Source organism: Anarhichas minor, unplaced genomic scaffold, assembly GCF_050575085.1.
Source record: "Anarhichas minor isolate MPS153535 unplaced genomic scaffold, ASM5057508v1 ptg000022l, whole genome shotgun sequence".
Taxonomy (NCBI): domain Eukaryota; kingdom Metazoa; phylum Chordata; class Actinopteri; order Perciformes; family Anarhichadidae; genus Anarhichas; species Anarhichas minor.
The window spans coordinates 2,016,398-2,032,133 of NW_027466468.1; the positions used below are offsets into that span (position 1 = coordinate 2,016,398).

At 40.8% G+C, this 15,736-nt stretch overlaps 1 protein-coding gene across 3 annotated transcripts in view; it reads right to left on the reverse strand.

Moving 5' to 3' along the window:
• Positions 1-15,736, reverse strand: part of LOC142955095 (proprotein convertase subtilisin/kexin type 4-like) — a 163,822-nt gene that overhangs the window by 36,291 nt on the left and 111,795 nt on the right. The window lies entirely within an intron of this gene.

Below are 15,736 nucleotides of genomic sequence, written 5' to 3' on the forward strand. Positions count from 1 at the left end.
TTCACAGCACCTTTGCTTTTGTGATGTTTCTCTTTTGGCAAGTAGGCAAAAATGACTCTTACTTTAAGTGGAGTAACTTGGTTCACCTATAAAACTATTATATGTGTTTTTCTGCCATGCAAGAAACAACTAAAATGTAAGACTTTAGGTACTGTATATAACTACACCATATATGGATATATCACTTGCCAAGAGACTGATCAGAAATCTGTTTAAATTGTGTTCAAGTGAAAATTCAACCACTTTAGTTGTAAACATCCATCATTTATATGTTATTCTTATGACCGTTGTTCTCTTTGAATGTCAACATTTTTATTATTGCCTTCTCTTGTCTCTGAAAGTACAGATTGTATATTCACAAATATATTCATCTGCCAAGGTATGAGCATACATGTGTGCTAAATGGTAGTCTGTCTTATTACAATACTTGCATGCTCATAAGTACAGTTAAAGTTGTCATCGTGACTATAGTGTTAGAGACGGGCAACACAATCTATAGTCCTCGTTCTAATATGAAATAACCAAGTGGCTATCTTCTAAAGTTGCAGTATTTTTGTATAAAATCCTCTCTTTCTCTTTACCAGTCTGACTAACAGTTTTGATGACCTGTTATCTCGCAACACGAATAGTTTGTGGCTTGGTGACTAGGGCACCAGACTACGGAAGTAAACACGAAGTGAGGGCCGGGTTACACCAGAAAAGAACAGCGTTGTAACGGCCAAACTTGAAGGCACGGTGAAAAGACGTGATTCTGTTTAAATGTGTGGATAACGAGGTATTCATAGTGACTAGCACTATGTAGCAAAAGTGACAGAAATGAAATTTTGCAAAATGGAAAAAAGAGAACTTGAGAAATAAGTTCAAACCATGCTTACTTCCTCACCTCCACACAGCTATCACTGCATAAAGTGTGTGCGAGTTTCAGATCGTCAGTTAAGGAAACTCACAGAAATTGTTATACTGAATGCTGCATTGCACTTCTGAAGAAGTATATCGGCAGCTTGAGCAGGTCGGAAGTGAACACAGCCTGAAAGGAATACAGCAAGGTTCCAATTGGTCAAAAAATGTAACTTCATATATTTACCACCTTATTTCACAAAACTATGAATCTTTCAGTCTTTTTTTTCTCTTCACCCCTGCCTACAGCATAGCTTACTTGGTAGACTGCAGCTCAAAGACAACACAATGTAGTTTACAAAAAAAAACAGTTTGTAGGCTATGCTTTAGGAAGCGATATGCGTGTGTACAGCAAATGGGAGACAGGAAGTGTGTGAGCCCTTTAAGTGTGTGTCTGTCTATGTGTTTACTCCTCCCCCTTAAGAACAAAAAAAAAATGTCAGGCGTCCGCTGAGCTGAGTTATAGTGACATGACTCACGCGATGTCTACTACGAGTGACGACTGCAGCTCTTTTAATTGCATGTCTGCTCTGAATGATGGGACACTTAATTCCAACACATTCCACACAATTGCTTTTCACACTGGCAGAGGCCTGGGGAGGCAGAGGAGGCTTTCTGTGGCCATATGGAGAGGGAGGCTGAGCCCAGGCTGAGTGATCGGGAGCTTCCCAACCCCATCCCTGCACCAGACTGGCTGCTACACTGTACCGAAGCTGCAGACGGGTAACATGAAGCAGTACGACTAATGAAACACATTCCACACACACACACACACACACACACACACACACACACACACACACACACACGTGTGCATACAACTGGCATGTGGTCAGCTGTAATTTAGCTTTAGTCTCTATAACACACTCCTAACAAGCTCACAAACAATCAGTAGTCTCTTACTTGCACTCAAACACACACATATGCACACAAACAAGCTCACACACTCTTGCAGTCTCTTACATAGAAACAACCAAACACAAAAAAAAACACATCCACACATGGTCTCTATCACACAATCAGAGACACACACACACTCATGCCTGGTCTCACACACACACTCAGATATGTTCTCAGTCACACACACGGTGTAGCCTGAGATATTCACATATATCGTTTCAGATACACACACTGACACTCTCTCACACACGCACGCACACACACGCACACGCACACAGCTGAATAAAGTGTGTTAACAGTCCTGTCAGCTCATGATAGCACCATCAGGCTCCCTGCTGTCCTGTGAATGGGTCACTACTCCTTCATCTCTCTTATCACTCAGTCAAGTCGCCTGTTTTCTGTTGAGTCTGGACTCAGAATAGCGCTCTGGTGCTACAGCATAGTTGGGATAGCGCGGTAACCCTCTGACCCCGGCTTCTGCGATGTTGGATTCTTAGTGGCTGATTGGTGATGTGGTAAAAACCAAACATACTGAACCAGCGTGTCCTTTAATCTACCACACTGCTCAACACATGTGGTGAGTCTACAGACAAACTAATTCTCAGGGTAGGGAAAACAAAATAGTTTAATAAATGTCAAATGTTTTTAGCAGTTATAATAATGTACGTGTAATAATTAGTCAGGGGGTGGAGTCAGAATATTGGCTTTTCTGCTTATAGAAATGTCTCAGATCAAGTGTTTTTAATCAGATAAGTCTTCAAAGATATATACAGTAGATGCAGTCCTTGGTTTTAGTAGTGAATCAATACATACTTCCATTACATTAAGCTTACTACATTGTTCACGTATTAGTAATCAGTAATTCGGTATTTCAGTTTAGCGTATTAGCATGTTCTTATTTAAAATGCTATTGCGCAAAACACCATGAGACAGTTGAGGCATTAATTTTGTATATTTTTGTAATAGGTATTAAGACACAAACCAAATAGTCTATTAGACAATTGATGAAAAGTCAGCCGATCACCAAAGTCAGGAGGATTCATCCTCTGGCTGTGTGAAAATCTAAACACAACCCATCAAATGGCTTTTTACAATATTTCAGACTAGACCAAAGTAGTGGACTAAAAAGTATGAGCGTAAAACTTTAAAGCAAGACAATGACAAGATGAGGAAATCATCCATGCAAATGTAAAGGATGCTTTTATCATCTTGTTTCCATCTTAACACAGAATGCCGCACACACAAATATTGACATTGTAATTGTTTGGCGTTAAAAACGGTTCAACCTGTAGTCATAACTGTCATGTTCCTCGTTTTCGGATTCAAGCACTTGCAGTTCCACTGGTGTTTCTGCACCTGTCAGTCAAACTAGTGTGTCGAGCACTGGCATGTTCCTGTGTGCTAAGGAATGCTTTTCTGCGGAAAGTCCTACCAGACACTGGTAGTTCAGAACTGCAAATATTAAAGCTTGCATGAATTTGATATTCATCAAAATTAATATTTTTCTTTAAAATCACGCTGATTATAACTTGAAATATGCTGAATTAATGCAAACATACTGGTATTGGCCTCAGATGTAATGGTTAAACGTCAGCTCCGAGAACAGTCAGGAGTACTGTTCATTGATGTGACCCTGGAAATACCCTGGACCCCACAGACCCCAACAGGCCTCTGTGCATGCAAAGTAAGGAGAGAGAGAGAGAGAGACATACAGTATATATGGAGAAAGACAGCAAGCCTGCTAATGCACTTAGGAGCCAGGCCTCGTTTAAGAAAAGCCCTTAATGACTTTAATTGATCTTTATTAGCTTCAATTAGAGAGGGGCACTGGGGGGAAAACAAGGTTGTGATTCCTGCAGACAGATCAGAGGAGGTGAGGAGAGAGAGAGAGCGAGAGAGAGAGATACAGAGAGAGAGAGGAGAGAGGAGAGAGAGAGAGAGAGAGAGAGGAGAGAGGAGAGAGAGAGAGAAAGAGAGAGAGAGGAGAGAGGAGAGAGAGAGAAAGAGAGAGAGAAAGAGAGAGAGAGAGAGAGAGAGAGAGAGAGAGAAAGAGAGAGAGGAGAGAGGAGAGAGAGAGAGAAAGAGAGAGAGAGAGAGAGAGAGAGAAAGAGAGAGAGAGAGAGAGAGAGATGTACCAGATTGACAAAGTAGAAACAATGAAAGACAGAATAAGAATGGTACTCCTATTGTTTTTGTTTGCTACATTCAGCCTGTCACACTGTCCACTTCCTGAAATCAGTCAGCTTGGGCGTAATGTAAGTCACAAGATCTCGCGAGAGTGTGTTGCTGAGACAAGGAAAAGTCTTGAACAAAGTTAATTTTCTCAAGATGTATCCATCTGAAAAATGCAGTGTCAGTGTCAAAATGTTCGGACGATATGTGGCTTGTGAAAAGTGGGTCCAGTATTTTCTTTTGTGTCTATGGAGCAGCAGAATCGGTCATAAACTGTGTTCACGTTGACTTCTCCCATTGGAGTTAATAGACTCAGGACCTGTCACTAGTTTCCTAAATGGACGGGGGCAGTGGCAAAACCCACATGACACAGATACAGGAAACTGCCTCAGTGTCCTGTCTCAACTGTCTCTGGTCGTACTTTACGCTATGGAGAAGTTGGTCACTGAAGAAATGTGCATGATGTAATTTGCTATGTGTGACACGAAAGGTGAGTTCCAACAGAATGCCAGGCCAATTTAAGAGGCGGCTCAATTGCATATGAAGACAATGGAAAGAAAGAGTGGGTGCGATTGGATGCAAGTTCACCATTGAGGTGATAACACGTTAACAAGTGTTGAAAATGTTTCACGCTCACTCTGGGACTTAATGAATCATTTTCATGAGCATAAGGAAATTGACACAAGGTCAGTGTGTCCATTCCTAGCTAGCGTACAGCTAACGTCTGTACAGTACACAGTACACCCCTGCTGTGGTCTCATTCGGGTGAGACCGCAACATGGGTCTCAGTCCATGGGTCACAGCAGCAGTGCACAAACGTTTTTGGCATTATACCCAATGGAGACAGTTATGTATTGTATATGTGTGTATGTTATGTGTACTGTTATGTGTCTTAACCTCAACTTCAAGGATGCATGAAGCAAAACAGGGTTAGTAAATATTCTGAACCTGAGAAGTGCTCTAACTTACATAACGTTGTAAAATATATCAGAAGACATGCAGGCAATGACGATCCCCGCAATAACCTTTTTTTTTTCATTTGGTCCAGATGGACGACCAATCAAAACATATCCTGTTATTTATAATATCTAATCTCTTATTGTATAGTTTTGTCAGACATATTTATATTCACTAGTCAATAAAGTTTGCTAGTGTAAAATCCTTTACAATCATTTTGACATTTTTTACAAAAGAAAGGTGGATAAAGCAATTAGAGTACAGGCTAGCCAGTGCTGGAGCGGAAATATCGGTTTCCATCCCAACACCAAGCCTCCAGTCCCCTCATCCAGCCTTCATCCATCCCTTCCTCTTCCCGGCACTGTGTTTGTGTTTCTAGGGGGAGCTGGCTGACCCCTGACCCCGGGCTAATGAGAGCGATAACGAGGATTAAAAGGGGGTGACTGGAAGGTGTCTGAGAGTGGGGTTTAAACAATTACACTGGGCTGCCAACATGCCTTTCTTCATGACTCAGGAAATTACAGTCTCCCTCTCCCTCTCTCTCTCTCTCTCTCTCCCCCCGCACTCTTTCAGCCGGCACACAAAAGAAAAGGCTTATGGAAAATAATAAATTATCTCAGGGCCACGTTAACTTGGATGTAAATCGCCGGGCAATTATGTTTTAATAGCCCTTTAAGAGAATGAGTAATTGGGCTGACACTACTGGGGTTGATCAGGCTCACCCGTGTCTCTCTGCCTTTGTGCCCAATAGAAGCGTGCTGTAGGTCTGTGTGTCGGTCAGCCTGCAGGATGTTAGTGACGGTGATATAAGGGAATCTGGATGACTGTTATCATCATCATGCTAAAATTAGAACTTTACTACGGTAAAGTTGGAACCGTCATCATACCATCCAATTCTTTATCTGTTTATGACAAATTAAACTTACAGTATACGTGTAGCTGATAACAACACACACAAAGTTAATATATTTAAACTTAGAACAGGGTTAATGCTCAACCTTGCTTTTGAGGGCTATTATGGCCGTTAATATTCCAGAATTCCATATAGAACCAGTACTGGACATAGGTTTTAGCCAAACAATAGCCTGCAGACATAACTTGAAAATAAGTTAAATGAAGAAGTGGTGGAAAAAATAAAATAGGCTTGTCATATTCAGAACAGAGAGCTAATATACCGTGAGGGGATATTTGTTGAAATTTGACAAAAAGTGTATCGGATTAGAGTCCCAGCAGAGGCAAAACCAATACTTTGTTTAATATAAGTTTATATTTACGTTGTCTTGGCAACATATCTTAAAGGTTACACAATATCTGTCAATTCAATATTCCAGTAATTTATTTATTTTGCTTACTTCCCAACAGACATTTTGGCTATTGATCATTTCTTCAACCAGACAACTACAGTACATGTAATATTGGCAAAGAGCCGGCATATGCTGGCTAATAAAAACCCTGAGTTAGAAGTGTCCATGATTGTCCAAAGTTAATCACAAATTAAACGTATAGACTCAATTTGTTCTAAATGTGCCTTAAAGGGAGAATTGTCAAGTATCTATAGTCTCATCAATGTGTGGGTGAACAAAAACACTTGCTTCATGGGTTGTATGTATATTCATTATTTGAAACTAAGTAAGAACACAAAAAATGTACAAATACTATCAACCCTCACAGATACTGCATTCAGCATAAAAATATGCTCAAATCATAACATGGCACACTCAAGCTCAACATGAAACAACAGCTGTCAGTGTGCTGACGTTATGTTCAATGCAGTGCTTTACATTTTACATTCAAAGACTATATTGAGGTTCTGAAATGAAGCTTTGAATGTCTGTAGTCATCACGATTAAGATTATTATTGTGATTATATAAAGTAATTTCTGGTGCTGTTAGATGGCTGCTGGGCCACCCCATTAAAACCTGTGCGAATCTCTCTTTGTGTTTTTTGACCGTAGTGAAAATGTTGCTTTTGAAAGGCGAAATGCCAACAAATATGGATTGAAGCAGAATATTTTGTTAGATAATAACTGTTGTGAATCTTTTTTCAATCAATTTTGACTTTTGGACGTTGACAATTGCAGAGACAAGGACTGAGAGCTGTGTCGCTCGCTGTCTGTGTGTGTGTGTTTGTGGGAAAGAAAGAAAGGTTTGCCCGCAATGTTTCTGTAATTTATTGATAATAATAATTTGAATGTCAATGTTATGAATGAAGCTTCAAAGCTCCAAACTAAACGATACAGCCCTAGTTCACTGTTGCTACTTGCATCAAGCTTCAGCAAAACGCCTCTCCTCTGTCTTCGTAACAGTCAATACGCAAGACATGAGTTCCCATTGCTGGTCAGAATAATGCGCTGTCACCCCGAGGTAACTGTGATTGCTGAGTGGAGTCCAACTGTTATAGTCTGTCTCAACTGCCCCGCTACTTTTTCTTTCTGGTCTTCATACAAGTTATGTATCTTCGATACGATGGTGTCTCTCGAGGGCAATTTATATGTGCACACATTGTATGCGATCCAAATTATTTTTGCGCAGCCCTGCATTAATGCTTTAATGAAATTAGTATAGGAACGTATAATTTGTGCGTTTGATAGCCCTACTACAAATATTAGGATCTGTTCAGAGCACATTATATGTTCAAATCTGAGTAATGTATTTATATACATTTACAGATGTTGCACATCATTTTATAGTTTAAAGAACAACAAGATATATATGACTGACACACACACAATCACACAGACAGAGGTGAGCAAGGCTCCCTTTGACCTCTGACCTCTGACCCCAGAGTGTGACCTGTGGATGATCGCGTGTGTCTTGATTTGGCCACCATGGGGGGGTATGGAGGCAGGATTGATGTGAGAAGGAGAGAGATCACAACAGGCCAAACCCGGGGAGCCGAAAACCAACAAATGAGACAAGAGCAACATAAACAGCAGGGAGAGGAGAGGAGAACGAGAGAGGAAGAAGAACATAGACAAAAAAGGAGAAAATAGTGATAGAGATCTGAGGCTAGACTGACACACGAGAAGGAAATCATGAAAAATCCCTGACAGGATGTCGGACTTTACTGCAATGAACAAGCAAATGGTGGGATAAACCTATATTTATCTCCTCTACTTTCATGTTGGGCGGAAGACAAACGGGGTAAGAAACTGATCAGATGAGCATCTGCTAGGCTTGGCAACAGTCACAAGTCTGCAGAGACGGTTTTTAAACCCCATTTTTCAATCTGCTCTCCATTACTGTCAACGCTGTACAGGCACTTAAAGGACTGTTCCACAGTAAAAGAAGAAAAGGAGAGCTGTATATGCAAATGCAGGCTACTGCACCTCAGTCCCTCACCCCCGTTAGTGGTCCCTTTTAGATGGAGGCTCTATAATTCCTGCAGCCACAGTAAGTGCTTGACGCTGACAATTTGTGCATCGAGTCTCTACAGGAGTAATGGAGTAAAACACTAAAATGTTTTTTTGCCTTTGATGATAGCTCCTGTTATTTAAAAGTTAAAGGGCTATCCATATCTTATAGCTGCACTATCCTTAGTATATCTTAACAGAAACATAGTAGAGATCAACTAATATGTGTTCTTTACGGTCCGTACTGAGACAATCTGTTTTTGCATTGCTAGCAAGGGGACACATAGGATGGGAATGTCATTCCGTTAGTTGCCCCGTTAGTGGATCGCACTAATTATAATTGTTAGGTAGGATGAACAATAAACAGCACATCCTCTACGGGCCACTGGCGTGCTCTTATACTTGTTCAGATTGAACAGGGACTGCAACGATTGATTATTTCAACTATCAATTCATCAGGCATCAGTTAAAAAACTTGACCCAGAGTTGAAACATCTGATCTGCTTATATTGTCCAACGAACAGTCCGAACCCCAATGATATTCAGGTTACTATCAAAGAAGACGCTGGAACCAGAACATGATGTTGATTGAAGTATCGACTAATCGTTTCTGCTCTGGACTGAACACAAACCAAATTTCGATGATGCATCGCTTACGAGTATTTGACCTAGAAAACTGTAGTGCGGATGATGCAATCATCTCTGGGAAGTCCACTTTGAGAAACACATCCATTACTTCTAATAATTAGCACCAACATTGTCTTGCATTGACCTGTACATAGTATGTTTGGTTCTATTGATATAACTATAATCTTTGCATGGACTCTTGCATTTCTCTTTGTTTGTCTTCAGTCTCAACAAACCTTTAGTTCCAACTTTTAGTACCTTCACATAAAAATGTTTTTACACCGCAACAATTAAAACGATCCTATGGCTAACTAAGGTGGAATAGCATCTGTAACAGCATTTTCAACCCTGCCTTCTAAACATTTCATTTATATACTTGTGTGTGTATATATACATTATTTGTTTTACTGCTTAACTTTTAAGACAGAAACATAATTTCTGCCACGGTTATGGTCTGAAGTGCTACGTTCTTTACAATTTACACAACACTTAAATTGTAAATCGTATAGATATTTGTATTCTATTGTTGGTGATTGGTGCTTTTATGGTACATTTATATAATATCTATATATACATCTATTTTTTAATACTTGTGTACATAACAGTCCGGCCTATTCTTTAATGTATTTGTCCAGCTTTGTTGTCCTTGTTGTTCTATTCAATTCAATTCTCTCGATATAAATGGCTTTTTTGACATTCAATAAAACTACATATTACCAAAGCACATTTAAATGTTGAAATGCTAATAATAATTAAGTTTATTTATCGGAATGTTACGTAAATCCTGTCTTCAAGTATTTACTTGTTCAAGAGCAGTATGCGACCTCCGCGTTTGCCCTTAGTTCCTTCTCTTCTTCTAGCGCACTACTACGAGGAAGAGCTACACCAATGGTGATCGTGTTTTTCCTCGCCATCGATTGCTTTCTTTTTTTTGACTTTAATCCTTCCACTTTCTTTTTTATCTGGAGCATCCATCCAGGAACTTTTCTTGGACACTTTTTTTCCCGCCATACTGCTGCATGCTGCTATGGTCCTTATGTTTCTTACAAAACATATTAGCTGCTGCAAATTAGCAGTATACAATGCTAATATCTGAGCATTTGGTATCATGGTGATTCATATAGATGATAGAAAACAACACTTCAAGAAAGTGTAACTTTTTGTTGATTTAGAAGTACACAAAAGGAACATTCACCATATCAAAGTAGATCGTACTGATTCTTGCACCTGCTGATATGTGCAGCTATCTTTCTAAGTGTGTTAGTGTGTCTCTGTGTGTCCCCCTTTCTCTCGCTGCCATCTTCTCTGTGTTCCTCACTGAAGCTCTTTTATTCCCTCCTGAGCGGCTCCGTCACCCGTGTCGCCGGGGGACAAGGAGAACGTGGCGTTTTCCCTGGATCAGAAATTTACGAGCAATTAAAAGTCGGCGGACGCGCGGCATCCATCAGCGCTGCGTGCTGCTGCCAGGCTGGGTGAGGGGGACTCGCCATAAACCACAGGCTATATACTTTTATATCTGTTTTCCCTCCAAAGAGGGAAGGTTATGACAAAATTATGTTTTACTGTCCCCGGTTTCTGGAGCGATGTAGACATCTTTCACTGAACAGGCTCGTTGGAGGTCAGAGCCCCTGGAAAGGAGGCAGGGATAGAGCAATGGGTGTGTGTAAAAGTGTGTGTTGTGTTGATGTTAGGTGATTTTTATTTTTTTTTACCGGTGACAGAAGCCTTTAACGCAATAGGAAAAACATAGTATGTGCTCCTCTGGTCGATCAGTTACCGAGGGAAGAGTGACCTAATTACTCTGTTGTTTATTACTGCAGAGCTCTGATTTATTTCCCTATGCTGATGTCATTTCAACGACTGAGATCTTCCTCCTCAATAAAGGCAGCAAGACACTTTTTTTGTTGTATCCGGATACACAAACACACACACACTCAAGCACAATGATCCATTGCAACACACCTAATACACACACAAAAAACCGCAAAACCCTCATACATCAACGCAGTCACTCTCTCTTTCTCTGGCTCGTGACAGGCCAGACTCATTTGCATCCTTAATTGTGTTGTAATGTACTTTTAATTTGAAAATGGAGGCAATTAATTATTTTGATATGGAACAAAATGCCGCAAATGTAAACATTCTAATAGTTCTCTGTGAACAGAGTATCATTTTTCAAAAGAGGGATTGAATGTTATCTCATTCTTTAATGCCATACAAGTTTTTTTTGGGGGGTGGGGTTTAAGATATCGTTTTACCACTCATGAATTCTCCTTGATATTCACTTTGTCTTTGCAGAGAGGGCAGCATTTCTTTGATCTACTCCACCGCTGTTATTTTCTATCTCAATCTCCCACTGGATAATTACTGTAGTTGCACCTATGCTATCAGAAGAGATTAAATGAAATTAAGCCTGTTTGGACATCCTGCTTCTCCTCTGTACGTCATCCCTCCGGCGCAAGCCGCCAACACCAGGCTCACCACTTTCTATTTCTGGGTCAGAGAGGCTTCAAGTGGAGATGTGAATCGCAGATTAATTAATTTTTTTCTTCCTCCGTCAACCATGTGATCAATAGGTGTCAGTGTTCAAAGGATAGCAAGCATCGCTGGAGGAGAGGAGAGGAGGGGGGTGGATCCATTTGTACGGGCTCTGGAAAAAAACTGACACTTTCGCTCCCTCAACCTGATAAACTCGCCACAGAAGAGGAACAGGATGGATGCTTGTTGTTGCTTTTTTTCCTCTTTCCACCCATTTCCAACCCCCCCCCCTCCCCATTCCCTTTCTCTGCTCTCTCACACACACATTTTGTGTCCTCCTATACCACTAAACCCCCACCCAACCACCACCCCTCACCCCTATCTCTTTCACTCTCTCTCTTCTGATTCTCCTGAGGGTGCTGGGAGCTCGCTGACATCACAACCGGCCTGGCAACAGCCTATAAATTATGAGTGACAAGTCTTTGGACCAATAAAAGCACCACCATATTTCATGCACAGTAAATCTGATTGCAGATTGCTCTGGCGTGTGGCGGCTGACATGTTTATTGTCGTCATGGCGGTGGGAGCTGAGGGTGAAGGGGGGCTGGTGGTGGTGTGGGGTGTGTGTGTGTGGGGGGGGGGGGGGTTGCTTCCCAACATCAGAGTTTCTAAAGCTCCCAGTCTATATGGAGGTCACACAGATGGGAACTCTGGGATGCAGGCGACCCCTTCCACCCCACCCGACAACCCCCTAAATCCCCAAACACACACACGCACACACACACAAACATACATTCACACACATCAATGCCAACGCAGCCAACATCTATAGGGCAGCTATTTTTCCTTCGGCTTTTACAAAGCCATGCAACTTCTTCTTTCACTGCAACCATCTGTCCTCAATCCGCACATGCTCCCTGTGGCACTTTTAAAGAGGTTATACTCAATATCTCCACGTGTAACTTTTGAGAGAAGAAGTTACACATTCTTCCTCCTACAAATGTAGTTTTAAATTAATGAGCATTAAAACGTTGCTGCTCACTAGAGGCTTTTGTTTCTGTAGTCTTCCTTGGTCTGGTATTACCAGTAGCTTATGGAGGCTACTGTTAGCAAAGCATCGGTAGATGGTAAATGTGTTGCTGAATAAGATTAGCGAGTTAGTTTGCTCCCTTTTAGACTATTTTCAACTTAAAAAAAGAGAGGGGCGGGAAAACAGCATGTAGAGCCGGCATGTTAGGGATTTATTCCGACCAAAGCAGAGTTGCTGATTGTTGGAAAAGTGGAAAGACTAACCAAGACGTGTTTGGTGAGATTATTTTGTTTCTCTCCAGTTTGAATGAGGTGTGTTTTAGATTAATTAACAAGGCAATTAAGACTGTATTAGATTGGTGTAGGAGATAAACTTGAATTCAGAAGGTGTACGGTTGTATTTTTCGGTTAAGGTGTAAGAATATATTCTTGGTTGACATTTTGTAAAATGTTTATTATATTTATTGGTCAGACGTTGCTAAATTGTCACTCGCGTGCAATGCATCCTGGTACATGTAGGCACAGCAGACAAGGCTCCGCAAAAGGAGAGATCAGCTTTCTCGGTTAACATAGTATGCAATGGGGGATTTATTTCTTCAGTGAACTACATTTACCATCAGCACTGATTGGACATCCACATAAAAGGTGGCACATTTTCCCTTGAAGTTTTGACATTCTGATGGCGTGATTCTGCTATTATTGGACATGTTGGCTGTACACCTGTATTAGTCTTTTCATTAGTGTCCCACAGAAACATCTATTGTGTTGTAACTTTGTACTATTGTCCTCTGTAACTTGCAGCTTTTGTTTTGATGATTGTTTTGCTTAATTAAACATTTCAGTGCTGTTTTTGCACTACACTTTAAAAGACATAATTACGAGCACCGTGGAATGTTTTTCCTCAGTTTTCTCATGATGGAATTTGAATTAGCTGTTGCCATCTTTTGTCTATCTATTTTGCAATGCTGCCTATCACTTCTAATGCTGACTATTATTCATTTTTTCCAAACAAATGTGAATTTTTTGTGTGCTGGAGGACTTTAGGAAGAGGCCTTTGTAAACTGGCTAAATCACTATTGAGGAACAGGCAACAACATGAAGAAAAGTTTACAATCAAAATATTCAATCATCTGATAAATCTCACCGCGAACTAGCAAACAACAGACGACACTCACGCAGCACACACCTACAGAATCCAATTTAAAACATCACCAACTTCCCACTATAACCAATAAGCATCGAGTGTTATCTTCAATTTTCTTAAACATGGATCCTCTCGTTACAGATATCACATCTAATCTTTAATATTTTCTAACAACCTCATTGATGGTAAGTGACCCCGTGCTCATTGCACTGTCTAGTCCATCCGTCCTTCCCCATGCAATAAACCATTCTTCATAATTAGCGTGGCCGCTGCAGTATGATCTGGGCATTACAAGTCCTCAGCCACAGCCCCTAAATGGACAGATTTCAACAGACGCCCGCTGGTGTGATCGGCATCATTATATTTTAATTAATCCATTCTTCTCACAGCAACACAGTAATTACAATCTATTTTACGACACGGCGTGCTGCGAAAGAGGGGATGGAGGAGAGAAACAGGAAAGGCAGCGAGAGGGAGTAACAGGCAGAAAAGGGGTGAAAGAAGGGGAGAGGAAGGACGGGAAAATAAACTACAAAGAGAGGTTCGAACAAAATGTTAAGGTGAGAGGGGTAGAGAGCAGAGGAAAAACATTACAAATGCTATGACTGATTACCGATATGTCATCGCCCGCCTGACATTGTAAAAGCATTGTAAAAGCATTGTAAAAGCATTGTAAAAGCATTGTAAAAGCGTTTATATGATGTCTGGACGAGCACAGGGCTCCCTCCCTCCCTCCCTCCCTCCCTCCCTCCCTGCCTCCCAGATTCACGCTTCATACAGTCAGAGGGGGAGAAGCTCCATTTCCTCCAGCCTCTGTCTATATAAATCAGAGCAGGTACGGACACTCAGACGCGCTGTGGGTGTGATAATAACATTAGAGGATTACAATGACACTCCTCCCCGGACAAGATCACCTGTCTCAGCTATCATAAAACAGCTGCTTTTTGTGGTTGAAACGCTTTATACGAGGAGAGTGTGTAGGTGTGTGAGTGTGTGTGAGTGTGTGCATGTGGCAAATACAGCAGTGAACAAGTGGAAGATGACTTGTAATAGGTAACACCTGAGTTTAACACATAAAACTGTTGCAGCTGACCTTATTCTAAATTCAATATATTATCTTTAACAAGCAGTTAACAATTTTGTGTTACAGCGGCTCAAAAGTCAACCTTTCAGGCACTAGAGGAATAATATGCAACTTTTTTTTTAATGTTATATATTATATTGAGTTGTGTGCTTACATTATCCCAAACATTTCCAACGATTTTCAAACGCAGAGAAATCCTTAATTTTACAGTCAGCTTCATTTGGTCACCTGTCATTGGCGTCACATTCCCTTTGTGCATGTGTCAGCGCTGTGTGTGTCTGCAAGAAGCTGTCAGGAATAGACTTTTTGTGATACACTTTTTAGATGTATTATTATACTTTTTATATTTGAACCAGGTGAAGGATTTTAGTCGTCCGACGTCTGGATCTTAAGTTATCAGAAAAACAAGCTGAGCAAACATTTGTGTCAGTTAGTCAGTGAGTGAAATCCACTCACTGACTAACTGGTAAGAGTTAGATAAAAACAATGTCTCATCTTAGCAAAAAAGCAGCTAGCCTGTCAAAATGTGGTTTTACACGGGGTTATGTGCCAGACGACTTCTTGGCAGGGATCAGTAACTTCCTAAAGTCTTGGTTACCTGGCAACCTCATGGTGCTCAGGAAGCAACTGCTCCTGGCCATGAAAAAGTCTGGCACATAACTACCTGTAAAAACCACAGCTTGTCATTTTCACACTATATGGTTTCTGTATGGACATACGAGATATTACGAGTTTGAGAGATGCTAGTAGGTTTTAACTTATGGATGAAGCCGGACCAGCTGTTTCCCTTTGAAGCTAAGCTAAGCAGCTGCTGGCTGTTGCCTTATATTCACTGTACAGACATGAGAGTGATGTCATTCTTCTCATCTAAAGTAACCCTCTGCAAGAAAGCAAATACGCAAATTTACCAAAATGTTGAACAACTGAAGGAGACAACCAAAATGGATTGGCACATGTTGCTTAGATAGCCATGGCATCAAGTAATCAGGGGTTTCAGCCAAGCATGGTAACTCACAATGCTTTTAAAGGACAGAACTATTGTAAATTGATTGATCAACACACAGATCAGTTAACCCCAATGACGATACCACATGT